This window comes from Herpailurus yagouaroundi, unplaced genomic scaffold (genome assembly GCF_014898765.1).
Source record: "Herpailurus yagouaroundi ecotype Mexico unplaced genomic scaffold, PumYag 67375, whole genome shotgun sequence".
Classification (NCBI taxonomy): Eukaryota; Metazoa; Chordata; class Mammalia; order Carnivora; family Felidae; genus Herpailurus; species Herpailurus yagouaroundi.
In genome coordinates this window covers 572,913-600,505 of record NW_024420192.1, presented here as the reverse complement: position 1 = coordinate 600,505, position 27,593 = coordinate 572,913, and the positions used below count along the sequence as shown (strand labels likewise).

General features: G+C 36.7%; 1 long non-coding RNA gene across 12 annotated transcripts in view; it reads left to right on the top strand.

Annotated features, from left to right (window-relative positions):
- LOC121024914 (uncharacterized) overlaps positions 1–27,593 on the top strand; it is a 59,844-nt gene that overhangs the window by 23,718 nt on the left and 8,533 nt on the right. For 9 of the 12 annotated variants that reach the window (XR_005787869.1, XR_005787867.1, XR_005787868.1 and 6 more), the window contains one exon: positions 25,163–25,291. This is a non-coding gene — a long non-coding RNA (uncharacterized LOC121024914). Of the gene's footprint in view, positions 1–14,755; positions 14,867–25,162; positions 25,292–27,593 lie in introns of all 12 variants that reach the window. The other 3 variants (XR_005787870.1, XR_005787866.1, XR_005787862.1) reach the window with 1 other exon arrangement.

Below are 27,593 nucleotides of genomic sequence, written 5' to 3'. Positions count from 1 at the left end.
TCTCTGTCCCAAAAAAATAAATAAACGTTAAAAAATAAATAAATAAATAAACTTTTTAAAAAAAACCTGTATTTGAACAAAGACAATTTAAAAAATAAAATTCAGTTTCCCCTCTGTGGAAAATGGTTTGAGGATTAGAAGTGGTTCCAAGACATAGCTGGGAATGTTGACAACAGAGGTTTGTATCATCTGTCTAGTATGTCACCTTTAGCATCTTTTTTTTAAATAAAAATTGTACATATTAAATGTATTCAACACAATGATTTGGTATATATAGTGAAATGATTATATAGTGTAGTCAGATGCCCCTAGTAACTTAATCTTCTCAGTTACAGTTTTGTGTGTGTGTGATGAGAGCACCTGAAATCTACTCTCTTAGCAAATTTTCAGTAGTCAATACAGTATTGATTGTAGACACCATTTCATACATCACATTTTAACTACTCTTTGTCTCCACCTTTTTTGGTCTCTACTTCCTCATATCTACTCAAGCTTTAGTTTACTTCCTAGTTTTGTATTCTACTTCCTCGTAAATTTTCAATTACTCATCATTAAATCTTACTTGTTCCTCCAATGTCTGGCTATATCTCATGTTTCCCAACTCTGTCTTTTAAGGTTCAGCTCCCTTTGCTATGGGACTCATTCGTTTTCATTTTACAAACTTCATTGTTCAGTGCAAGAATTCCAGTGGCTTAGCTCATGCCTCTTTGGGTAGTCACTTTTTGAGTCATGCGATAACAGCATTTGGGTAGTGTATCCTACACCTGGTGCATTCTACTTTGGCTGCCAGGACAGGTCATATTCTAAAATTCATTGCTGTCTAGGACTGCCTTTTCTCCAGAAATATGGTTGGGACTTTACCTTAGATGGGACTATGAGTGTGGCCACCATTTAATTCAGATATGTTTGTATTGCATTTCTACATCTTGACCTCTAAGCACATAGGCTCTTCATTGCATATATTCATTTCTAATTTTTTTAATGTTTATTTATTTTTGAGAGAGAGAGCACACACATGTGCATGAGTGGGGGAGGGGCAGAGAGAGAGGGAGGCACAGAATCTGAAGCAGACTCCAGGCTCCAAGCTGTCAGCACAGAGCCCAACACGAGGCTCAAACTCACAAAACATGAGATCATGACCTGAGCCGAAGTCGGACGCTTAACTGACTGAGCCGCCCAGACGGCCTCATATATTCATTTCTAAAGATGCTCTGCCTGTACTTTTCCAACGCTTACTTAAGTGTAAATGTTGGAGAGTAACTAAGTCACAGCCAGATCCTGTAGTCTGAAGTAATGTCATAAAGCCACTTTAGAAATTTACTCTTCAGTTTCAGAATCACTCACCTATCTGTGATCTTCCTTGGCCACTTGAATTTTGTTTGTTGTTGTGATTGTGTCACAAGTTACATTCACTGGATGTGTGCTCCTGTGACAATAACTTTGCCACAGTTCCTGGAGGCTCTTAACATTCCAACCTGGATTGTGGTGGGTGTATGTTCTCTCCACCCTACCACCAAGTAATAAGCAGGTCTAAATATTTCACATTCCTGCAGAAGTCCTGTTCATGTACCCCAACTGTATACTATTTTCTAAATTATATGGGATTTCTGGTTTCAAGAAATAAGACACAGGTTTAGGTCAAGAAACAAGTGTTTATCACATAGATAAACATAGTAAGATAATAGTAAGGAAAATAGGGATTTCATAGGAATTGCAAGAACAGTGTGGCATGGAAATGCATCTATGGTGGCTCAAGGGACTTAAGCACAGGAATTAGTGGACCTTTTCCACTGTGTCACTGACTTGATTCAGCATTCTATTCTCTTGGCTTATCTACATTTTTCTTCACTCGTCTTTCTTACGCCTGGCTTTTCCATTGCCTTGTCTTTGGTGAGGCTTTCAGCTTTAGATTTCACCATTAGTTACCTGTCTGGTCCTAATTGGCTTGGTTTATCTTTATTTGTGCAGTGCTTTTTCATGCTTAGACAGGTCTTAGGCTGCTGTCAGTGTATGGGTTGGTCCCATCAGCTGTACTCCATGGAGAGAATATAATACTGTTTTGTGAAACAAAACCTGATTGTAAGCCTGTGCTACAGTTGTGACAATAAAAAGGTCTTTAGAAGGAAATAATATGTATGTTTGGTAGGAACCAGAACTGACATGTTTAGTTCAGTGATTATCAAATTTGTGAATCTATGACCTATCCATGTTATTCCATGCCTGTTGGAATGGCAACTGAGAACCATGCCTAGATATAATAGAGACAAAACCATGCTTTCCAGGGTCAGCACCTCATGGTTATATCAAAAATTTGTACATCAGTGTCAGAATAGAAACTGTCAAACCCTACTTTGCTTATTTCTTTGAAGTTGCTATAATACATAGCCACTACTGATTTCCTCAGACCTTCACCCTAAATGTGTGCACATTTGAGTCACAAAGGCAATTGTATAAGTTGTGGCTTTGCCAAACTTCTGAAACTTTCATCCTGGATTGTGTGTGATTTTCACTCTGCAATCATTCCCTAACAATTTCAAATGTTCCTTTTCTGCTGAGGGTTTGTTTCATGCAACTATATACTTGATACTAACTTCTATATTAATTTGGTTCTTTTGGTGTCAAGAAATGAATCACTCAACTTACCTCATTAATAGGGGTTTATTATATTAAATATGTGGAACAGTGGGAAGATGGGGAGTTAGTGGGACTGGAAATGAACAATACTGAGTATGGGAACTAGATTCAAGCAGCCCTGGGTACCTTAACAGCAGTACCTTTGGGTCATTATGCTTGTACTACACCATTGGCATCACTCAGCCACTCTGCATTTGCTATTTCTCCTGGCTTAGTGGTTCTCTGTCAGGGTTGTACTTTAGAATTAACTGGGGAACTTTAAAAATAAACCAGAGCAAGATTATTGTGATTTAAATAGCCTCAAATGGCCCCAGCCATCCGCATTTTAAAAGCTCCTTCCCACTCTTAGTGCTTCTTTTGCTATCAGCTGGCTTCCCAGCTGATACTTCTTTACCTTTTAGCTTCTGCTTACTTGTGGTACTCGTGGATCAGATCGTAGTACCTCATAAATTTGCCTTCTCTTGGCCTTGAACTCCCTTAGAGAAGAGGCTGTGGGTATGACAAGCAGAATGGAAGTGTCTGCTCCAAAGGTTGGCAAAACATTTTATGTAAAAGTCCCAGATAGTTAACACTTTGGGTTTGTGAGCCACACGGTCTCTTTTGCAACTGTTCACTTGGGGAATCAACCGCAGACAATGAATGCAAAATCTGTTGGCAGGTTTGACCCATTGGCTGTAGTTTGCTGACCCCTGGTCTATTCCCTTCTTGCTTATAGTAAAACTTCTTATTTATTCTTTCTCAATATTTTCCCTACTGTTCCTATTTTCCTACTGTTCCATAATTCGTTTTTAACTGAATTTAGGAATTCTTTTGTAAAATTCTGCCTTGTTTAAAGAACTTCACTTGGGGATATTGTAATAATAGCCTTTTATTTGTACATTTGTTTGGTCAGAATTAACATGTTGGCAACATTTTTCTCCCTTTCTAAAAACATTTATTAAACTCTTTAAATTCTAATAATCATAATTTTCACCATGTGAATCCCCAGTATTATGATATTCCTTAGTTATATTATGCCATATATAGCTAAAAGTAATTAGATTGCTTTCTGTTAATTTTAATAAGTAGTTATTTTTCATAGCTTATTTCAAAATGGAAGTATTATTTTTCCTGGTGATAAAGAGGTGCTTATTGTAAACAATTCAGATAACACAGGTTATAAAGAATACAGTCAAGATAAGCTATAATCCCATCATTCAACTAAAACCGCTATTAAACTTTTGGTGTATAGACTTCTCGAATGTCAGGCTGTCTTTGTTTAATGTTATTGAGCATTTATTTTGTCTAATTATGACACCTGTTCAAATTCCATGCCGATTAAGCAATTTTATGGTATAATTTGGCTACAGGGAAAGAATATGCTCTTGATGTGGAAACAAGTTTCCTGGTTGCATTGATGAGTATATTCACATTCTTGTAAATTAAGAAATTGGCATGTTGAAGATTATTTACTCCTTATTATATATTAGCTATGGTGAATGCCCTTGCAATTTATATTTGCACTTGACTTGTCATTTCCTTACCAACCCGTAATTTTTAGTCAAAGAAGCTGCAGTGAATTCTCTCAGGGCCGTGAAGTATCGTTTGTTCTCATAGAAAATAACCTAACTAGGGGCGCCCAGGTGGCTCAGTTGGTTAAGCGCCAACTCTGGCTCAGGTCATGATCTCACAGTTCGTGAGTTCAAGCCCCACGTCAGGCTCTGTGCTGACAGCTCAGAGCCTGGAGCCTGCTTCGGATTCTGTGTCTCCCTCTCTCTCTGCCCCTCCCCTGCTCACGCTCTGTTTCTCTCTCAAAAATAATATAAACATTAAAAATTTTTAAAAGAAAAGAACCAAATGAAAGATTGGTAATGTGGACATATTTCTGGCTTCAGGCATGAGGGTAAGTATGCATTTGGAAGTGTTAAGAGAAGACAATGTGATAATAAAAGTCAGTGGTTATAGTTTGCTAGGAGAAACTCCCTCTTTTTCTAATTGAACCTAGAGAATTACTTTAGTCACTTTAGAGATAGTACATATATACCTGAGGCACGGTTGCTAGAAGTTAGCTACAGTGGGCCACCAAAAGTTCTTTACATTCCTCGAAGTCATCCAAGTAGAGAGAATTGCTTGAACTTTTTAAATTAAAAATATGAGTGACTTTTCATCTGGAACTTGACCGTAATGTCACTAATGAAAAATAGGATATATGATATATTTTAACTGAGGCCAACACCTTAATACCCAAAAAGAACTTCTGCGTCACTAAAGAAGAAAAATGTCTTGCTGGGAACAAGCTAAGGAAACAATTGTACCACCTCCCTACCTTATTGATTGATTGATTGATTGATTGATTGAAAGGTACCCTCTCAAAAACAAAACAAAATGACTTGCTTAGCTAGGAAGATGCATTTTTTTCCCTTAAAGACCAGCTTGACATTTTGTTCTAAGTCAAAAGTAGTTACTAAGCTCTGTTTATGTTCTATAGATGTAACCTCATTTATTGATAGCTCTAATCCAGTGATTTTTACAAATCTTGACAACACCCCAAAACATCCAATTGTTATTAATGTAAATATGTGTTATATATAATTGTGGTTGAAAATGCAATTTTGAAACATGGAGGAAAATACATGATTTGGCATCTCAATATCACAAAATAGGTGGGATGTTGGGGGTCTCTAGATCACAGGTCTCAGCATATAGTTGTACTCACAGCTGAGATTTATTATAGCAACATAGTAAGGATATACAGCCTTTCTTTTTTTTAATTTTTTAAGTTGATTTATTTATATTGAGAGCAAGTGAGCAGGGGAGGGGCAGAGAGGGAGAGAGAGAGAATCCCAAGCAGGCTGTGCTCTGTCAGCACAGAGCCCCATGCAGGGCTCGAAGTCACAAACCACGAGATCATGACCTGAACTGAAACCAAGAGTCAGACGCTTAACTGACTGAGCCACCAAGGTGCTGCAGTATACAGCCTTTCTAAGGTTATCAAAAGGGAAGAAGGTGCAGGAGGGTGTGGAGGAATCCCTATGCAGTCCTCTTTCTGCTCTCCCTCCCGTGAGCAGTCACACAGAGTACATCCTCCAGCAATAGAAATGCAGCAACTTGTGTGCAATGTTTCTGCCAGGGAAGCCTGTTATAGACACTCAACAGGAAAGGTTTTTATTGTGGACTGGTCACATAGGTACTGTCTTGTTTAGCAGGTACCAAAATTCCACTTTCCAGAAGGAAAGTAGGTGTTCAGCATGATCCACATTATTTATACCAGTAACCTAGATACAGTGAGCCACTCTTACTAGTTAGGGAAAGTTTTCTACCAGCATAGGGACCTGTTTACCCATAAAGTTCCCAGATGCCAGCCAAGGCTAACCTTGAGAAGCAGGCCTTTCTGAGATAGTAGTCTTAGGGTTGCTTACGTTAATTTTTCTCTGTGTACATGCATTGGATGTATAATAAAAGATCAAAATAAGAGCATTCTATAATTGACCACATTCAGACCCTGTTTAAGGGAAGAGGGTGGGCCACTTCGATAGGAAGAAGTTTAAATACATGATTTCCATTTTGTTGGGGACATGTGAAAAAATTGAGAGTGCCTATTTGGGACTTTTTTATGTCAAAGAGTGATCTAAGCTTATTTGTAAACTTTTTTTAACAAAATCTTTGATATATTCACTAATTTTTGCTTCCTTTTTTTTTCTCGTACTGTTGCAAAAGTTAACTGTGAAAAGTGTGATAATTTTTAAACTTTGTGCGTCATTCCTTCCCCACACATGACTTTGGAATTTGACATTCAAGAAACTGTTCTTTAAGAAATAAGTCAAGGGGCGCCTGGGTGGGTCAGTTGGTTAAGCATCCGACTTCAGCCCAGGTCATGATCTCGCAGTTCGTGAGTTCAAGCCCCGTGTCAGGCTCTGTGCTCACAGCTCAGAGCCTGGAGCCTGTTTCGGATTGTGTCCCCCCTCTCTTTCTCTGTCCCTCCCCCATTCATGCGCGCGCTCTCTCTCTCTCTCTCTCTCTCTCTCTCTCAAGAAGAAACATTTAAAAAAAAGAAAGAAAAAGAAGTCTAGGGTCTCCTGGGTGGCTTAGTCAGTTGAGCCTCCAGCTGTTGATTTCAGCTCAGGCGATGATCCCAGGGTCATGGGATTGAGCCCAACTTTGGGCTCCGTGCTGAGTGTGGAATCTGCTTGAGATTCTCCCTCTCTCTCTCCCTTTGCCTCTCTTCCCCACTCGCATGCTCTCTTTTGAAAGAAAGAAAAGTCTTCAGGGAATGTGAAATTTTTGTTCGTGGCCTCGCATGAATTTAGTTAGAAAACTGAAAGTCGGTTTAAAATAAACTTTTCCATTTGACTAAAATTTAAAAACAGATGAACTATGCTATCTGGGCATAATTCAATTTAGGTAATAACTATTTTTACCCATAATGAGAAATTAAAGGAATTGCTGTAAAGTCTTTGATGCATTTTCCTGGTAAAGTTAAAAATGTTGAAATCTACACACCAAAATGTTCACATTGGTTATCTTTTGAGACAGGTGTAGATTAGTAGTTGTTATTTTGGGGGGAGTGTTTTGGTTTCCTTGATTTTTTTTCATAATAAAAGTATACCATGTTGCTTAGCTTTTTGTTCAACTTGTATAAATTAAATGCCTCCTATGCCATGGATACTGGACATACAGTTGTGCATGTAGTAATTTCTAGGTTTTCTCAGCAAGTTCAGTAAGCTAAGGGAAGTATAATAGAGTTAAGAATAGGGTATGTAGGAAGGTTACTTAATAGTATAGAAGATATGAAGCCAAGATAGGAAGGGAGAGGAAGACTTTGTAACATTGGACCCCAGGGGAATTTTTACCAAAGTGATATCCTAAGGCAGAATCCCACTTTGGGAACAGCTAACCAGGCTGACATTGGTAGATCTTGTTCTCTGAAGGACTTTTGGTATTGTCGGAATAGACTTAGCACCATATATGTATATATTGCCACTAAATAATATTTTTAGGGCTTAAATTTTAACTATTGGAGGTTCCAAGGGATCTGATTTTGTGCATTAGGTGTTCTGCTAAAATTACTGTAATATGGGGGTGCCTGGGTGGCTCAGTTGCTTAAGCGTCTGTCCAACTCTTAACTTCGGCTCAGGTCATTATCTCTCGTAGTTCATTAGTTTGAGCCCCGCATCTGGCTCTGTGCTGACAGCGAGGAGCCTGCTTGGGATTCTCTGTCTCCTTTCTCTCTGCCTGTGCCCCTCCCCTGCTCATGCACATGCACACACTCTCAAAAATAAACTTTAAAGTAAAATAACTATAATTTGGGGTAAGGAATCACATCAGTCATAAATGCAGCCTTTTTCATGATGTCCTCAGATAAAATTTTGTCCATTTTTATTTTTTTTATTTTTTATTTTTTTAATTTTTTTTTTCCAACGTTTATTTATTTTTGGGACAGAGAGAGACAGAGCATGAACGGGGAAGGGGCAGAGAGAGAGGGAGACACAGAATCGGAAACAGGCTCCAGGCTCTGAGCCATCAGCCCAGAGCCTGACGCGGGGCTCGAACTCACGGACCGCGAGATCGTGACCTGGCTGAAGTCGGACGCTTAACCGACTGCGCCACCCAGGCGCCCCTGTCCATTTTTATTTCATGTTAAATTGTTGGTCATCATCCATTCCTTTCTCTTAGAGTCATAGTACTTTGGTAGCCTGAAGTAATTTCCAGATTATGTTCATTTCATAGAAACTTAAAAATTTGTTGAAGAAATGTTAAATGTCTGATTTAGGTTCTGCTTGGGCGTGTCTTTGTCCCACTATGGTCCCTCTGACATTAGACCACATACAGTGAAACCTTGGATTGTAAGTTGTTCTGCAAGTGTTCCACAAGACGAGCAAACATTTCCAATAAATTTTAACTTGATAAATGAGCAACATCTTGCAATATGAGTAGTACGTGACGCCAGACATCACATGATCAGAACTAAGCCAATGGTTCTTGAAATTCAGTTTGATATATGAGTGCTTTGGATTACAAGCATGTTTCCAGAAGGAATTATGCTCATAAACCAAGGTTTTACTGTGTAGTAATCCCAAGGGGTCAGTATATCTTGTAATTTTAGTGACTGATCTCTGATTGGTAATCTGATACTTTGGGATTGATTATTTTCTAGTTAAGAGACTGGCAGACTATGTCTGTCAGTACCTGGGATCAAATAATTGGTATATTATATAAGCATTGCACCCTGGATCTGAAATTACATTGCTGTAATGTAAGCTGTAGACTTACCCATTTTCAACAAGTTGTATGAATCTCTTAAAACCAGTGAATTTCTACCAGAGTCATGGAGGTCAAACGTATATTTTAGAATTTGTAGGAGTTTACTAAGCATTAACACTTGAGACTCAGGTTAGGTTGCAATCATACAAGGTGGCCTGCCATCTTCCTTTGGTATATTTTCCTATAACCTCTGATTGGTTTGGGAGCCTAGTGGCAATTTGATAGCTGATCCTGATATATAAGCCTCTTGCTGATATATACAAGGATTTGTGCATTTGTAGACAGAGAATTTTTATCCTTTTAGAATGTTATGATTCCAGTTCTTTAAAACTGCCTGGCACATAGTAGATGCTCATTAAATGTTGAATAAACATTGAATCACATGTATAAATGGTACTATATATATCATCCCCTAAATGCAAACAATGTATTACACGTTTATTCATATTTTTATGTGTCTTACAAATTGCCTTTAAGTACTTGCACTGGTAATACTATATCATAGTTTATGAGTAAGCAGTTTTAATAATTTGATTCATTGGGTTTCTAGATTATCCTTTGAAAATGTTCCAGTTTTACACTCATAGATTATAATTTTTTTCAAAAATAATAACACATGCAAATGGCAAATAGTATAAAATTCAATTTGTACTAAAGTTAATTTAGTTCAAAGTTTCCTTTCCACCACTGGTTTTCTAGTCCTCAATCTTCCTTCTTTCCAGATACAAGTATTATTATTAACTTCATGTGTAACCTTTCAGAGATCTCTGCATATCTAAGTCAGTAGTCTTGTTATAAAGTCAGCATATTGTAGAGACAGTAGCCTGATAAAAACTGAAAAATGAAAGAAGTCTGTAGACCAGTGTCTGATAGTGATATATAAGCAAATAACCTAAGTATAGATTTGGTAAAAAGAACCCAGAAGCAGATTCATGAGTAATATGCAAACAAGTGGTATTCATGCCAACCATGCAAGGATGGTTCAATTTTAGGAAATCTGTGAATACAATTTAGGACGTTGTAGGTCAAAGGAAAAACCATCATATGAGTAGCTCTACAAGTTGAACTTCCTTTTAGTATTTTTATGATTTAATTAAAATTGATGTCAGTCATCATATAATCTCACATTTTATTTTAAAGGGCCAATCAGCTGTCCAGTATCATTTATTGAAAATCCATCTTTTGCTTACTTAATTAAATCTGTCAGATATTGAATTCTCGTTATTTGGGTCTGCTTCTGGGCTCACTGGTTTCTGTCATTAACTTTCTTTTCCTATGACAGTATGGAATTATTTTGATTATATAAGTATAATAAATGTTACTGTTTGGTGTCCCCATTTGCTGCCTGTCCACATTTAGATTCATTTGTGATGCCATTCTATATACTCTAAATTTCTTGGTTCTACATGATAATTTTTGCATCAGTGACTATTCATTATGGCTCCTAACTTCCTCACTTCAACAATTTACTAGAATAGGCTCTATCTTGAGATTTTTCATTATTCTATTTGGTGTCAGTTCTGTCCAGGGTTTTATTTGTTTTCTTCAGCTGCTATTATATTTTTTTTCTGCCAGATGTCCCATAAAGATGTCACATAGGGTGCATGTGTTGGGGAGGGAGGAAGAGAAAGAGAGACTTTATAACAGAAAAAATTTACAAGTTAAAATTAATATGTAGGGTGATTTTAATCAGAATGCATGTAATATAATAGAGCTATATCAGAAACAGTATAGACAATGTTTCATGATATATGTTTTCTTGCATGCCTATTGCTGCACATTGTTTGTGTTCTTGGTTGAGTGAAAAGTAATTTTTATGGGATGTTTCATGACTGTCATACTTGTAAAGAGTCCTTTCCTTTGCCATGTGTCTTTGCATGTCTTAAACAAGACCCTTTGTCATACATAAGCCATTCAATTTTACATTCTAAAAATCATTGGTTTGGGCATTTAACGAGACTATGGGCTATGCATCAGAAAACCTGGCTCTTAGTTTAAAATGAAAATTCATGTATACCATAATTTACTTATTGAACAGTTTACTTATTAATAAGGCTTTTGGTTATCTCTTTAATAAATAATGCGGCAGTGAAAACTTGATCCATGTGTCCTTATTTCTATATGACAGTATGGTGGTATCCTTGTAAAAGTTGATAAAAAAAAAATATGAAGTTTTTGTTTATTAAAGTTCCTCCCAAATTGCCTATCCAAAACTATTTTAATATAAGCCATAGTGCTTTTTAAGTATTTTATAGTTGCTTAAGTAACTTTCTTCAAAATATACAAGACTATGGACTGCTTAACCTGTAATTTAGGACTATATCACAAAACAGGTTTTCCAAAACTTTCCTTGAACACTAGGGGGGCCCCACAAGGATATCATAAACTTGATTCAATTTGCTTTATTGAATTTGTATTAAGTCTAATTTTTAACACACACAAAGTATCAAAATGTGTGATAACCTCTTTATAGAAGTAAACATTTTTTTGGGTGGATGCCACCATTCTGTTCAGTATTAAATAAGCTTTCTGTTTTCAGAAAAGTTTTAGATTTACAAAGAAGTTACAAAGAGTTCTCATATACCCCACACTCAGTTTCCCTTATATTAACATCTTCTATTACTATGGCACATTTGTCATATTCCCCCTCTCCCCAGCCCTTGTTAAACTCTAATCTACTTTCGGTCTCTGTAAATTTGTCAGTTCAGGGTACCTCACAGAATTGGAGCAGTGCAATATTTGTCCTTTTGTGTAGGGCTTGCATCACTTAACAAATCCACAGGGTTCATCATCTGTGTTGTTGCATGTGCCAGAACTTCATGTTTTTTTATGGCTGAATGATATACCATTGTATGTATATACCACATTTTGTTTAGCCATTCAGTATGTATATGTGCCATGTTTTGTTTATAGATACATACATTAGTATATATTTATTTATATACATATTTTATTTATCTACCATCTAGCTAATGGATAGCACTGCCCTAGAACATATTTTTGGTTGTTATCGCATTTCATTAGTCTGATTAAATTGGTCATAGTAAACTATGCAATAGGAAGTTATTTAACTCTTGCAATAAAATCTTGAAAATGTCTCTGGAGTATCAAGATAAAACTTCAGCCCACTGGAATTAGGAAGTATCCGTATCAATATTAGCACAATTTATCCAAAAATTAACAAAAATGTTTTCTTATTCTAGGTGTGATACCTTTGGCATCATCGTATATTTTCCTCAGTTAAAATTAAACAGTAACACTGATTGGGCGAGTAGTTTTGTGATTTAAAAAGTATTTTTCTTTTAGCCATTATTTTTAATGTAGGCTATAGCGTATGCTAGGTAGAATTGTATTATTATCCACTTCCCAAACATCTCTTTGCTTTCCTTTTTTCTTTCTTATTCTCTTCATACTTTCTCAGGGCCTTTAGTCAGTTTCTCTAGGGAAGAATAAGTTCAAATCTATACCTATCACTCAAAAAATTGTTTTCTTTCCTCCATTATACATTGTATTAAAGTATAAAAGGCATAGGTATTCATTGTAAAAAATTTGAAAGAACCATAGCACAATTAAAAAAGAATGCACAGGGGCGCCTGGGTGGCTCAGTCGGTTGAGCGTCCGACTTCGGCTCAGGTCATGATCTCACAGTTTGTGAGTTCGAGCCCTGCGTCGGGCTCTGTGCTGACAGCTCAGAGCCTGCTTCGGATTCTGTCTCCCTCTCTCTCTGCCCCTCCCCCCCTCATGCTCTGTCTCTCTCTGTCTCAGAAATAAATAAACATTAAAAAAAATTTTTTTAAAAAGAATGCACAGAGGGGCGCCTGGGTGGCTTAGTCGGTTAAGCATCCAAATCTCGATTTTGGCTCACCTCATGATCTAACGGTTGTGAGATTGTGCCACGCGTTCGACCGTGTGCTCGACTGTTGTGCTCACTCACGCTTGCTCTCTCTCTCTCTCTCTCTCCCCCCTCCCCCTCCCCCCTCTTACTCTCTGCCCCTCCCCCACTTGTGCTCACACATGCATGCTCTCTCTACCTCAAAATAAATAAACATTTTAAAAAATCTTTAAAAAATAAAGAATACACAGAAACAGATTGTTGGTTTCTTTCTTTCTAGTATGTATGTATATTACATAAATAATTAGTATATGTGTATTAATAAGGTTTTTAGATACTCTTGAGTGTAGTCAACATAAAATGTTAAATTAGTTTCAGGTATACAACTTAGTGATTAGATGGCTCTTGAGTTACCAAGAACATTTTCCTATCTTTAGGAATACACACAAGTCTTTTATTTGGGCCATGATTTTTTATATAATATTTACATATTTTTTTAAACATTAGGATTATTTTAAGTTTTTTTAAACAACACTTGAACATAACGTAGTTAACGTACTTGTAGAAACATTTTTCTATGCATATCTCCTTGATTATTTGTTTTACTATAATCTTGTTAGACACTGATTATTTTTGTCCATTTTGCATCTCTTGATTAGATAATGTGAACAAAGTCAAGTGTAAAGTAATTAGAGCAAATATTGTTCGTATATCCCCTACATCTCTTCACACTTGATTCATTCTCACCTCTGACAAACATAATCATCTCATGCCCTGCTATCATCCACTATTCTTTGCTTTCCTCTCTCAGCCCTCTGTTATGAGATTGTTCTTTCTCACAAAATGATATACTTTTAATGGTCATAAGATTATTTTACCATTTTAATTGGTTTTCCTGGCACATTCTACCAAATCTATTTTTTTTTTTTCATTTCAGTACCTCTTAATTATCTCTTACCTATTTGTTCTATTTCAGGCAGCATTCCATTTTATACAGTATTCTTTTTTATACTAGTCTTTTGATAACAATAGTTCACATTAGCTGAGCACACACAGTAAGCATTACACACTGTTCTACATGTGCATTAACTCAGTTTTAATGCTCAGGAAGTACATTCTAATATTATCCTTTACTTTTTCAGATGAGGTAATTGAGGTCAGTTACACTCAGTAACATTGCCCCCAAATGTCACAGAGCAGGCAGTTTGGCCCCACAGTCTCTACTCTATAGGCTCTCTGTCTCTTCTTTATCAATGATGCTTTAGTTGTGGTTCAAAAAAGAAAAAAAAATGAGGTCCTTTTCAGTGTCCGATGGTGACTGTGTTCCTGCAAGGATTAGGAACTCTTTAAGAGTATTTTTTTTTTAATTTAAATGCTGGTCCAGCATAGTAGATACAGTTAGAAGAGTTTAGAGGATAGGAGTGTCGGGATTAACTGGGGCACCTCTCTAGCAGAACACCTGGATGTGATCCATGTCCCCACATCTGGTTTTCAAACATGGCAGGCACAATGAGCCTCAGAAATGACCTTTAATAAAGGCCATTTCCTCCCAAGGTTGGTTTGTTTTAAAGATAGCCAAACATGATTGTTTTGATCATTTCTACTTGATATAATAATCTCACCAACACTCATGCTAGTATGGTTTTTAGTAAATTTCAGAGACAGGTTTTCAACCCAAGAGAAGTTCAGAACTTGGCCATGAATGTCCAGCCAGTAAATTGTAAACTCCTTTTTTGAACCCATGTCTTATGGTGCAAAGGTTTAAATTCTTAATTGCCCTGGGATACTACAGTGTCCTCTTCGGGCTTTGCTGATACCCTTGACATCTCTGGTGTTTCCTCTTCTGATGTCTCCACCCTGCCAATCTTTTATGCACATGTTTTTGCAACTTAGCCACACTCCAGGGGGGAAGCCCTTTAAAATGAGACTTGTTCCAAAGTACTCCATTGGCTTCCCAAGTAGATATATGCCTTTTGGTTCTTTTATCTGGCTGCTGGGACAGAGATTCCTAGGAACCAATGCATCATCAAGTCAATTGTTTTGCCCCAGGTGTTTCTTTCCAGCTTCAGTTTTGGAAATTGAAGTCCCTCTACCTTCAGGTCTTCAGCCTCCATTTGACTCCCCATCATGTTCACTGAGGATTGTGGAATTAAGTCTCAGGTGAGGAGTCATACTATCCCATTTGGGAAGAGGGCTTTCTGTCAGAGGGGAAAATTTTTTATTCAGTTAAACTACAGAATAAATTATGAACTATATGCATTAGCCAATTGATTGATTTTAAAGAAAACTCATTAACACCTGGGTGGCTCAGTTGGTTAAGTGTCCGACTTCAGCTCAGGCCATGATCTCATGGTTCGTGGGTTTGAGCCCCACGTCAAGCTTTGTGCTGACAGCTCAGAGCCTGGAGCCTGCTTCAGATTCTGTGTCTCCCTTTCTCTCCCTTTCTCATCTGCTTGCACTCTGTCTCTCTGTCTCAAAAATAAACAAACATAAAAAAAACTTTACAGAAAACCCATTAACAACATAGCTTTACTATGTCCTGAGTATCTTATGTCTATATTCCTATTGATTATTTTTTGAAGTTTATTTATTTATTTTGAAAGAGAGAAAGAGAGAGTGCATGCAAGCAGGGGAGGGGCAGAGAGGGACATAGAGAGAATCCCAAGCAGACTCCAAGCTGTCCTCTCCATCCATGAACCATGAGATCATGACCTAAGCCAAAATCAAGAGTCAGACGTTCAACCTACTGAGCCATGCAGGTACCACTATTCCTATTGATTATTATGTACCATGGGCATTGCACATATTCTCTTCCCCACATTCTCTAATGAGTTAATTATAATTGGTGTTGATATCATCTAAATTATACGTATCATGAAAGTGTGAATGGGGAGAGAGAATTTCAATGAGATCAGAATGTTTTTAAGTTATAGTTTGAATTTGAAGGCTCAATTTATGGCATTTCACATTCCAAGGAAAGCTTTGAATTATTTAGGATTCAGTTAACTCAGTTATATCACAGAATGATAAGCATGGCTAACCTTCACACGTGAAAATTTTCCAGTATCATCCTGGCCACAGATGAGCTGTATGCACGCATGTCCTTGTCTAAGAGAGACATAGGGTTCCTTAGCAGTTGTACTTTTGATTCAGTGAAAGTGCAGTTAGGCTCCTCCAACAAGACAGTTTTTCAAGTAAGATTTTTTTTTATGTGACATTTTAATTTTATTCTCAAGTTGGCTAATATACAGTATAGTCTTGGCTTCAGGAGTAGATTCCCGTGATTCGTCACTCACATACAATACACAGTACTCATCCCAGCAAGTGCCCTCCTCAATGCCCATCACTCATTTTCCCCACCCTGCCACCCCCATCAACCCTCAGTTTGTTTTCTGTATTTGAGTCCCTTATAGTTTGCCTCCCTCTCTGTTTTTATCTTATTTTTCCTTCCCTTCTCCTACACTTACTTGTTGTTTCTTAAATTCCACATATGAGTGAAATCATATGATATGTCTTTCTCTGACTGATTTCACTTAGCATAATACCCTCCAGTAAGCTTTTTTTTTCAATAGGAAAGAAAACAGCTGTGCACAGAGGGAGATTTGAACACTGTGTTCTTCAAAGATACCTGTGGCAGTGGTTGGGGCTGTTAGTGCTCACTGCCCTGACAGAGACTTGCTTTGGCAGGGTAGAAGGACAGTGGGCTTTGGGTGTCAGATTTTGTGTCTCTGGTGTTGACTGCAGCTTTCTTGAAAGTCAGGCTGTACTCCTTCTTCAGGGACTCCTGAAGTGGTGGAATTCTTTAATGCCTAATTAGTCTTAGTTCCTATCTTCAACATGTTTGCTGTCTGAAAATGTTCTAATATGATTTTGTTGCCTGTAGTGCCCCTGCTCTTTGGGAACCATATGATTGCAATAGCATTTCCACCCATTGGTTTTAAGGCCAGTTTTCCTGCAAGCAGACAAGAAGTTGTTTTAGTGTAGTGCTAGCACTTTTTGTCTTAGCCAACTGGTGTTTTTTTTTTTTTTAAGTTTATTTATTTTGAGAGAGAGAGCCCACGTGCACATGTGCATGTGTGAGGGAGAGAGAGAATCCCAAGCAGGCTTCGCACTGTCATCCCAGAGCCCAACATGGGGCTCAAACTCACGAACCATGAGATCATTACCTGAACCGAAATCAAGAGTTGAATGCTTAACCTACTGAGTTAACCAGGTGCCCCTAGCCAACTGGTGTTCTTCTAAAAATACTGGGGTTCTCAACTATCCCCTGATGGGCTGGGTTGTATTTTTCTAGTTTGTTAATGTCTATTACTATTGGTAGCCATTATTGTTCATTTCAAGCATTCTACTGCCTAAGACATATTACTTAAATTTTCATAAAGTTAAGATTATACAGATAATTTCCTACATTGGTAGTGTAGCTAAGCTTAGCAATTTTTTAATAAACGCTTTTGGGATATTTTGTTTTCTTAAAAGTGTGCTAATGTCATACTTCTCTGACTATCCATCTGCCCTTCCTAAGTATGCTCTTGTAGACCCTGTATTGTATTGCTGACAGCCACCACTGGAGAATTGCTGTCCTGAAGTAGAATAAAGATCTCAGACATGGTGCTGCTTTTATTTTTCTAGCTTAACTGATTCTTTACATGGGACTTAACATCCAGTCAGCAGCTAAACTCAGCAAAGGATTATCTTGCCATGTGTATAGCTATAATGAATTTCCAATTTTGGTTTCTGTATGGACAAATGAGAAGCAAATAAATCTTTCATATGTAACTGCAACCTTGTCCTTCTAGTGCAGAGCTCTGTTCCAAGTTTAGGCCTAGTAAAATTTTGCTGCTTATTAAAAAATACTGCATCTTAAGGGCTTTTGATTTTTGGAATTATGTATTCATTCATATACATATAAACACACAGGGATACACATCAGCCACTATGTTTTAGGTGCAATGTTTAATATTAGTTAGAAAGCCTATTTCCTAGTTGGGCTACTTCCATCCTGTGCAAATAGTACAATCAAGTTGCCCAATAGGATTACAGACTGAGTGCCTGGGTGGCTCAGTCAGTTAAGTGTTTATTTCTGCTCAGGTCATGATCTCGCAGTTCATGAGTTTGAGCCCTGCATTGGGCTTTGCACTGATGGTGCAGAGTCTTCTTAGGAGGATTCTGTCTCCTCTCTCTGCCCCTCACCTGCTCACTCACTATCTCTCTCTCTCTCTCAAAATAAATAAATAAACATTAAAAAAAAGATTATAGACTGGACACCCATTTTCGAAATACTGAGGCATTAACTGTGTTCTATAGTGCAATAATGTAGTCTTTTGCTATCAGATAACAATTTTCTGTGGGAAATTTGATATTGTAATCAGATGCTATGATAATACTGAAAACCTGGATAGCTATACTTCTACATATTTATGTATTCACATTAGCTCATGTTACTAATGTCCTATACTTACAGCTTCAGTCATCTTCCCTTCATTTGACAACACTGCCTAGAGGCTTACAAACAACAGTACGGGTTTATGGAGTTCCTAATGGTCTATTCTGCATTGCCCCTTTAGAGATGTCATTACATACCCACTTGTCAGGGTATTTTCCAGTTGCATTTCATTAGGATCCCTCAATTCTATGCCAATACAATGAGGCTTTAAAGAATTCGCTGCAAATTATTTTGCTTTAGTGTTGTTACCTGTGTGGCTCAGCACATTACAGTGCTTTACATGTGTAACTGTTCATTGTTTAGTTTTAGTTCAGTGTTGCTATTTAGATTGGGTATATTCTAATAGTATTAGCTATTTAACTGCCTTTTGCCGCTTCAGTTCAGTTGACCGCCTGGAATTTTGTCTGTTACCAAAATATTAAGTATTAGGATCTGCCAACCATGGGATGACTAGTTTTGGAAGTACTGTTATTTGCCATATTATGAAACCATAAGTCCATGAGTTGTTATACTGCCATTGTTGACTTAATAAAAAAAAATGTACCCACAATTTTATCATGGTGTGCTCTCATTATTTGTTGAATAGTATTAATCTAAACCATAGTCACCGTGATGATTCAAATCTATTTAGAAAGTCTTAGACTTTTTCCACATTAAGACAATTTTGGGTTCAAGCCCTGTGTCGGGCTACACACTGTCAGCTTGGGGCTTGGGATTCTCTCTCTCTCAAAATAAATAAATAAACTTAAAAAAAAAAGACAATTTTGCTATTCCACTGTCTTGTTTGGTTGTGAGTTATCATATTTTCCTATCTGTTGCCAGAAAATCTATGTTGTCTAGTTGTTGACTCAGCAGTTCCTTTGTACTGTAGATACGGTCCTGCAAGGATTTTTTTTTTTTTTTTACCACCTGTGGTTAAATGTAGGAGTACCTTCTGTTTTTGAAGTTCTGTAGTGACGGTTCTTTGTCGAGTCTTGCCTCTGGTACTTCACTACTAGATCATTATTTAGCCCAACTATAATATGGGATCTTGTTTTGACTCCACGGTGTTACTGGAAAACTTATATCTCCTAGTGGATGAAAATATTTCAGTGGTAGGGCTAATCTCCATGTAGTTGGTATTCCTTTGTCTCTAATCTTTGTTTACATGTTTATGTGTTATACCTATACTTACTGGGCAGTTTGATCCTTTACAAATCCTTTACCTTCACACATGGCCAAGATACCAGTAACCACTATTTGGGGGCAACCTGTCAATGGACTTATAGCTAACAAGTGTCCTCTCAATTTTGTAATAAGGTTAAATGCTTTAGAAGATTAAACACCTATCTTAGCAACCCTACTAATCAGATTGACTCTGAATAAGGCAATTAACTTAAAAAAAATAATCATGACATCATTCACATACCCTGAAATTCACCCTTTTACTTTTCAGTGGCTTTTAGTATGTTCATAGAATTGTGCAATCATCATTTCTGTATTGCTGTAAAACATTTTTATCACCCCAGAAAGAAGCCTTATACCTGTTAGCAGTAATTCCTCCTTTTCCTCTTTTGCCAACCCTGCTACCACTAATCTAACTTTTGTCCCTGTGGATTTGTCTATTCTAGACGTTCATTTGAATGGAATCATTCAATGTGTCTTTTATATCTGACTTCTATCACTTAGCATGTTTTCATGGTTTGTCCATATTATAGTATATCTCAGTGTTTCATCCATTTTTATGTCTGATTAACATTCCAGTTTATGGATTCGCTTCATTTTGTTTATTCATCTGTTGAAGGACATTTGGGTTTCCACTTTCTGTCTGTTAAGAATAGGTGCTATAAACATTCGTATACAAGTTTTTACATGGACATATTTTCATCTCCTTGAGTATACCTACATTTAACATTGGAATTGCTTTGTAATATGGCAACTTTATTTTTAATGTTGTAATTTTGAAAAAGTTTATGAAAGTGCCTGCACCATTTTACAGTATCACCAGCAATGTGTGAGGATTTCAACTCTTCCCTAGTCTCACTTGTTACTTTCGGTCTTCTATAAAAATAGCCATCCTAGTGGATGTGGAGTGTCTCATTGTGGCTTTGACCAGTATTTCTGTGTTGAGCAATTTTTTATGTGCTTATTTGCTATTTATATTTCTTTGGAGAAATGCTTATTCAAATCCTTTGTTCGTTAGAATTGGGTTATATGTCTTTTTGTCATTTTATTGTGAGAATTCTTTATACAACTGGATAATAGACCCCTATTGGGTATGTGATTTGTAAATATTTTTTATTCCATTTTTTGGGTTGTCTTTTAACTTTCTTGTTTGCAGTATGTAAGTTTTTAACATGGATGAAATCTAATTTCTCTATTTTTTGGTCACTTTTGATTTTGGTGCCATAACAAAGACACTATTATTTTACACTGAGGTCTGCTCCATTTGGCATTTATTTTTATATATGGTATGAAGTATAAGTTCAACCTTATCCTTTTGCATGTAGATATACAGTTTTCCTACTACCATTTATTGAAAAGACTATCCTATTGAATTATCTTGACACCTGTATTGAAAATCCATTGATTCTAAATTCAAAGGTGTATTTGGGGCCTATAAATTATTTTTCACTTATCTGTGTATCCTTATATCCAGGCAATACTGTCTTTATTATTTTAGTTTTATAGTAAATTTTGAAATCTGGAATTACGAATCCTTCGACTTGGTTCAAGATTGTTGGACCCTGAGTTTCCATATGAATTTTAGGATCATTTTGTCAATTGCTATAAATTAAGATCTGGAATTTTGATGAAGATCACATTTAACCTGTAGATCGCTTTGTGGAGTATTGCCACATTAACTGTTCTCTCAGTTCATTAATATGGGATGTCTTTCCATTAATTTAGTCTTTAATTTTCTTCAACATTGTAATTTTCAGTATAGAAAGTCTTGTATTTCTGTTTAAAACTATTCTAAGGGCATATGGGTGGCTCAGTCAGTTAAGAATCTCTTAATTTCAGCTCAGGTCATGATCTCACAGTTGGTAAGATAGTGCCCCATGGGGATCTGCAATGACAGTGCAGAGCCTGCTTGGGATTCTCTGTCTCCCACTCTCCCTCTCTCTACCCCTCCTCCCACCTGCACATGTAAGCTCTCTTTCTCTCTCTCTGTAAAATAAACCTTTAAAAAATTATTCTATATGCTCCACTTTTACTCATAATGTTGATAACAGAATTATTCTCTTACTTCATTTTGATTATTAATTGCTAGTATATACAAGTAAAATTATTTTTTATTGGTACTGTATATTCTAAGGTTTCTGAACTCATTAGAATTGCTTCTTTTTATTCTAATAGTTTTAATGTTAGGTGGGGTGAGTTTCTTTTTGGTAGATTCCTTAGGATTTTTATGTATAAGATTATATTTCCTACAAATACAGATCATTGTACTTCTTTCTTTTTAATCTCATTGATTTTTATTTCTTTTTTCTGCCTAATTACCCTAACTAGAATCTCCTATACATTATTGGCAAGAGCAGTCTTCCTGGCCTTAGGGGAAATATACTTACCCCTAATTGCAATGATAGCTGTACAGTTTTTCTAGATCCCCTTTGTCAAGTATGGAAAGTTCCCTTCTGTTCCTAGCTTGTTGAGGTTTTCATTTTTTTTAATCATGAATGATTGTCATGAAATTTCTACATTTGTTGATATGATCATGAGGTTATCTTTATTTTGTATAGTGTATTAGATTCATTCATTTTCAGATACTAAACCAACTGTATTGAGGTAAATCCAATTTGGTCATGGTATATAATCATTTCATTTCTGGATTTGGTTTGCTAGTATTATGTTGGACTTTTTTGGAACTCTCTATTCATGAGGCATTTTGCTCTGTGGTTTTCTCATTTTATCTTTGTCTGGCTTTGGTATCAGACTACTAATGGCCCCAGAGAATGATTTGGGAAGCATTTCCCTCTCTTTTTTTTTGAACATTAAACAAAGGATTGGTATTAATTCTTTTTAAACATTTCACCGAATTAGCATGAAGTCATCTTTTCATGGACTCTTCTTTTGGGAACTTTTATAGATTAATTATCAAATTTATTTTTCTAGGTCTGTTCACAGTTTTCTTCTTGAGTCAGATTTGGTTGTGTCTTTCAAGGAATGTGTCCATTTCACCTAGTTTGGCACACACTTTTTGATAGTTCTTTGTGATCCTTTTTTTTCCCTATAAGGTTGGTAATGTCCCTTCTCTTATTCCTGATCATATTTATTTGAATTTTCTCTCTCTTTTTCATGGTCACTCTAGCTATAGGTTTGTCTTTTATTATTATTGTTTCAAAAAAACCAAATTCAGTTTTCTTGATTTTCTGTTTTTTCTATTCTTTATTTATTCCTATTCCAACCTGTATTATTTCCTTCTTCCTGACTCATTTGGTTTAGCTTGCCCTTTTTTAAATTTAAGATTGTTTGTTTATTGATTTGAGATCTTCATTTTTTTTAATGTTTATTTATTTTTGAGAGAGAGCATGAGCAGGGGAGGGGCAGAGAGAAAGGGAGACACAGGATCTGAAGCAGGTTCCGCGCTATCAGCGTAGAGCCTGATGCAGGGCTCGAACTCACCGACCATGAGATCATGACCTGAGCCAAAGTCAGATGCTTAACTGACCGAGCCACCATGGCATTCTGAGATCTTCATTTTTATTACTATTTTTTTTACTTTTTGTTATATTTATTTATTTCTGAGACAGAGACAGAGGATGAGCAGGGGAGGGACAGAGAGAGAGGGAGACACAGAATCAGAAGCAGGCTCCAGGCTCTGAGCTGTCAGCACAGGGCCCAACACGGGGCTCGAACTCACAAACCGTGAGATCATGACTTGAGCCGAAGTCGGTCGCTCAACCTACTGAGCCACCCAGGCACCCCGAGATCTTCATTTTTAATATAGGTAACTACAGCTACAATTCTCCCTGTAAGCAATGTTTTTGTTGCATTCTATACATTTTATATGTTTTGTTTACATTTTGAAAGTATTTTCTCATTCTCTTTATGATTATTTTTTTGACCCATTGGTTATTTAAGAGTTTGTTGTTTAATTTTCCCAAATTTGCAAATTTCCCAAATTTTATTCTGTTACGGATTTCTGATTTCATTTCTTGGTGGGAGAACATACTTTGTATGATTTCAATTCTTTAAGTTTATTGACACTTGTTTTATGTCTTAGCATATGGTCTACCTGGAGAATATTTAATTCTATTTTTTATTAGTATAGTTATCCAGCTCTCTTGGTTACTGTTTGCCTGGTATATCTTTTTATATCCTTTTACTCGCAAACATTTTGTGTCTTTGAATCTAAAATACATGTCTTGCAGATAACATATAGGTGGGTTATATTTTTTTATCTATTTTTGCCAAACTCTGCCTTTTTATTAGATTATTTTTATTTATGTTTAATGAAATAAAACATACTGATAAGGTAGGACTGATGTCTCTTGTTTTCCTATTTGTTTTCCATGTGTCTTATGTCTTTTTGTTTTAATTCCTTTTTTCTTTTACTGTATTTTTAACTTACTTTTTTCATGATTGCTCTGCTATTTCAGTTAACATCTTACCTTAAAATAATTGTTTTCAGATTAATTTCAATTGTGTACAAAATTTGCTCCACTATATCTTTGTTCCCTCCCCTCTTCTTGGTGCTTTTATTATACAAATTACTTCTGTGTGCAATGTAAACATATCAACACAATCTTCTAGTTACTCCTTTATGCTATTATCTTTAAGTCAGAAATGAGAAAAAACATTACATATAAAAATAGATTTTTTTGTCTCTTAAATTTATTTATGCAGTTACCTTTATTCATGTTCTTTATTTTAGATTTATATGTGAGTTACCGTCTAGTGTCCTTTCATTTCTACCTGATGGACTCTTTTGTATCTCTTATAGGGCACATCTGTTAAGCACTGAATTCTTTTAACTTTTGTTTATCTGGGAATGTTATAATTTCTCCATTTCTCAAGGATAGTTTTGCTGGATACCGAGTTCTCAGTTAACATTCTTTTTCCTTCAGGAGTTTGACTATATCATTCCACTATTTTCTGGTCTCCATGGTTTATGAAAAGTCAGCTTTAACTTTCTTAGGATCCATTACATACGATGAGTTGTTTTTCTCTTGCTGCATTCAAGATTCTGAAGTTACTTTGATGATTTGATTATTATGAGTCTAGGTTTGATTTGAATATCTTTGAGTTTATCCTTGTAGCATATATTGATCTTCTTACATGATGTATAGATTAATATTTTTATCAGATTTGGTAAGTTTTGGCCATTATTCATTCACATATTCTTTCTGTCCTCTTCTCCTTTGTTTGACTCCCATTATGTTTGTTATCTTTACTAATTCTTTTTCATTATCTTATAAGAGAATTTAAGGTTCTGTGTAGTACTGGCTCAATCTCATAAGTAGTATTGTTTGTTGTTTGTTAAATATGTTTGATCATAATTACATTTCTTTTTTTTTTTTAACGTTTATTTATTTTTGAGACAGAGAGAGACAGAGCATGAACGGGGGAGGGTCAGAGAGAGGGAGACACAGAATCTGAAACAGGCTTCAGGCTCTGAGCTGTCAGCACAGAGCCCGTCGCGGGGCTCGAACTCACGGGCCGTGAGATCATGACTTGAGCCGAAGTCGGCCGCTTAACTGACTGAGCAACCCAGGCGCCCCGATCATAATTACATTTCTTTTTTGACTCCCATTATTTACTGTGATGCTTCCTATTGAGAATTTCTGGTTTGAACTGCCTTATACATACATGATATGTGTTATATAATTATGTATATATAAGTATATATGTAAACTTATATGTTTTTATTACATATATAATTACATATACAATATATATATTGTTTTATTGCATTGTGATTAGTGTGGTTACTGTCCTTTTGTACATACCGAGTTCTTAATAACTTCCTTAGAGCAAGTGCCTCATTCTTTTTAAAATATATCTTTATTTTCATGTGCTTATTCTTCCAGGCGACCTTAGAAACAACTTGTTGAGTTCTCACCATGAATACCATTGGAATTGCAGTTGGAATGGCATTAAACACGTAGATTAATTTTTGGAGAGCGATCATCTTTATAATCTTCTCCTACATGAATGTGGTATGTTTCTCCTTTTATTCAGATCTTAAGTATTGTGTATGTCTGTTCCACTTATTATCTTCAATATTTTTTCCTGGTTTCTGAAAGAAATAGGCAGATGTCTTAGGAACTGAGATTCTGTTGGGCAAAGTAGAGAAGATGTCATCTACATAGACTAGATTCTTCAGTATAAAAGGTCATACAAAACATTTTTTTTTCAATATAACGGTACTATTTCTTCCACATGGCCCTAGAAGTCTGCATTATTTATAATGTTCCATATCCTTGTTTTGTACAGAGGTGGTTTCTAATATTAGGAAAACTGTGTAGTAAGCCCTTTGTTTTTTAGTGCCATCAGCATCCCTTTGACTCTCTCCTTTCCCATTTAGAAGTGCTTCCTCCATCCTGCTTCTGGGAACTCAGTGCTCATTGTTTACAGGATATGCACCCATTGAAGACCTCCATGGCCTCCAATATAAGGCTAACTATTTGTGTTATCACTACAAAAGTGTAGAATCAGAACGGTTAGAGTCCTGTTCCCACTTGATGGTTGGTTCTGTTTCCATTTTAAGAGCATCTCTCTGAGAGGGAAGCTAGAGAACATCCAGGATTCTGAGAGGGATTTGAACTTAGATCCTATGAGAAGCATCATAGGAATTAGAGCTGTTTAGATGGTGGGAGACAATTCCTCCGGAATAAGGAGTTTGATGATCTGTTTCCAGATCTTTTATGGAGTCGGGAGTGGTTGATTTTTGCTGCTTTTCAAGGCAGTTCTAAGTAATGCCTTCAATGAATAAACAAATTTAAGAACTGTCCAAAGATGAAAACATTCTTGGAAGTGATAACCTAGTGGTTTCTATGACCACTTGGAATAGAATTTGAGAATTTCCCTGCATGTAATGAGATACTGGATTACATGCACTTAAAAGTCACATTTATTTCTGAGATTCTGACTATCTCAGTAAGGACAAATGCAACTATTATTGTGTGCCTACTTCACATGTTCCCATTCAATAATTACTACAACTTTTTGAGCATCCCAGAGAGGTAGAATAAATTTAAGGCAACTAATCTAATTAATGGCAGAGTATACTTCTTTTACCTCTCTCTTCTAGTGTATCTTAATTTATAGTAGTGATTCCTTAAGTTTGTATAGCGCTTTATCATTTAGAAACCTTTCACAAGCATGGTTTTATTTGACCCTTTGGTAAAATCGGAAGAACAGATGCCACGTCTGTTTTATAAGTGGAAAAACATAGGTTTAGAAACACTTTTTTTTTTAAAGTTTACTTCTTTTATTTTGAAAGAGAGAGCAAGAGCGGGGTAGGGGCAGAGAGAGAGAGGGAGAGAGAATCCCAAGGCGGCTCCACACTGTCAGCTGAAATCAAGAGTTGGATGCTTAACTGACAGAACTACCCAGGTGCCCCAGGTTTAGAAACTCCTTGAGTTTCTGTGGAGCAAGAGGAATCTAGGAGAACGTTCAATATAACTACCATATTTTGCAGTTGAGGAAACTGAGTACCAGAAGTAAAAATCAGGGTATTTTGTAGGTATTCTTTGATTTGTGTCGGGGGAAGGGAAGGTCAGGCTAGTTGATTTCCTGGGGGTACAGAAGGGTTATGTTGCTTTTATCCATCCTTTAGTGTACGCTTGATTAATGCCAACCCACCACATTAGATTAAGTGGCGTTTTAATAAACATTGTTCAAAGGCACTAAAGGTTTAAGGAGAAAATTTGAGGCTTTAGGGAGCAGGCTATGGAAGATATTTTGGGTCATGAGGTCCTTCTTGGTAGCCCTGAAAGCATTAAGTATTTCCTGCTCCAGGTTCAAGGGACACCTGGGAAGCAGGGCAGGAGAGAATGGTTTATGTTGTCCATTTGCAGTCATTCTAGTATGGTTGGGAATGAAGCCCCAGCCCTTGCCCATGATTCTGGGAGCTAACTAGTCTGTCACTCATGGGTCTGTGACATAGGCTCAAGAGTGATGGCTCTCTTGAATATAGCATGGGTTGCAGATTTAGCACCTCAAGAATGGAAGGACCTTAAAAGTCTCCTATCCAAACCAGCTTATTTCAATTTGATCCTAATTTGAGTTCTTTTACAATATACCCAATAAGGGATGCCCAGGTGGCTCAGTCCGTTAAGCATCTGACTTTAGCTCAGGTTATGATCTCACAGTTCGTGGGTTCTGGCCCCACGTTGGGCTCTGTGCTGTCAACACGGATCCCACTTTGGATTATCTGCCCCAGCTGAGGCGGGGGGGGTAGGGGGGGGGCGGGCGGGGAGGGGGGGGGGGGGTGGGGGTGGTGGGGGGGGCGGGGGG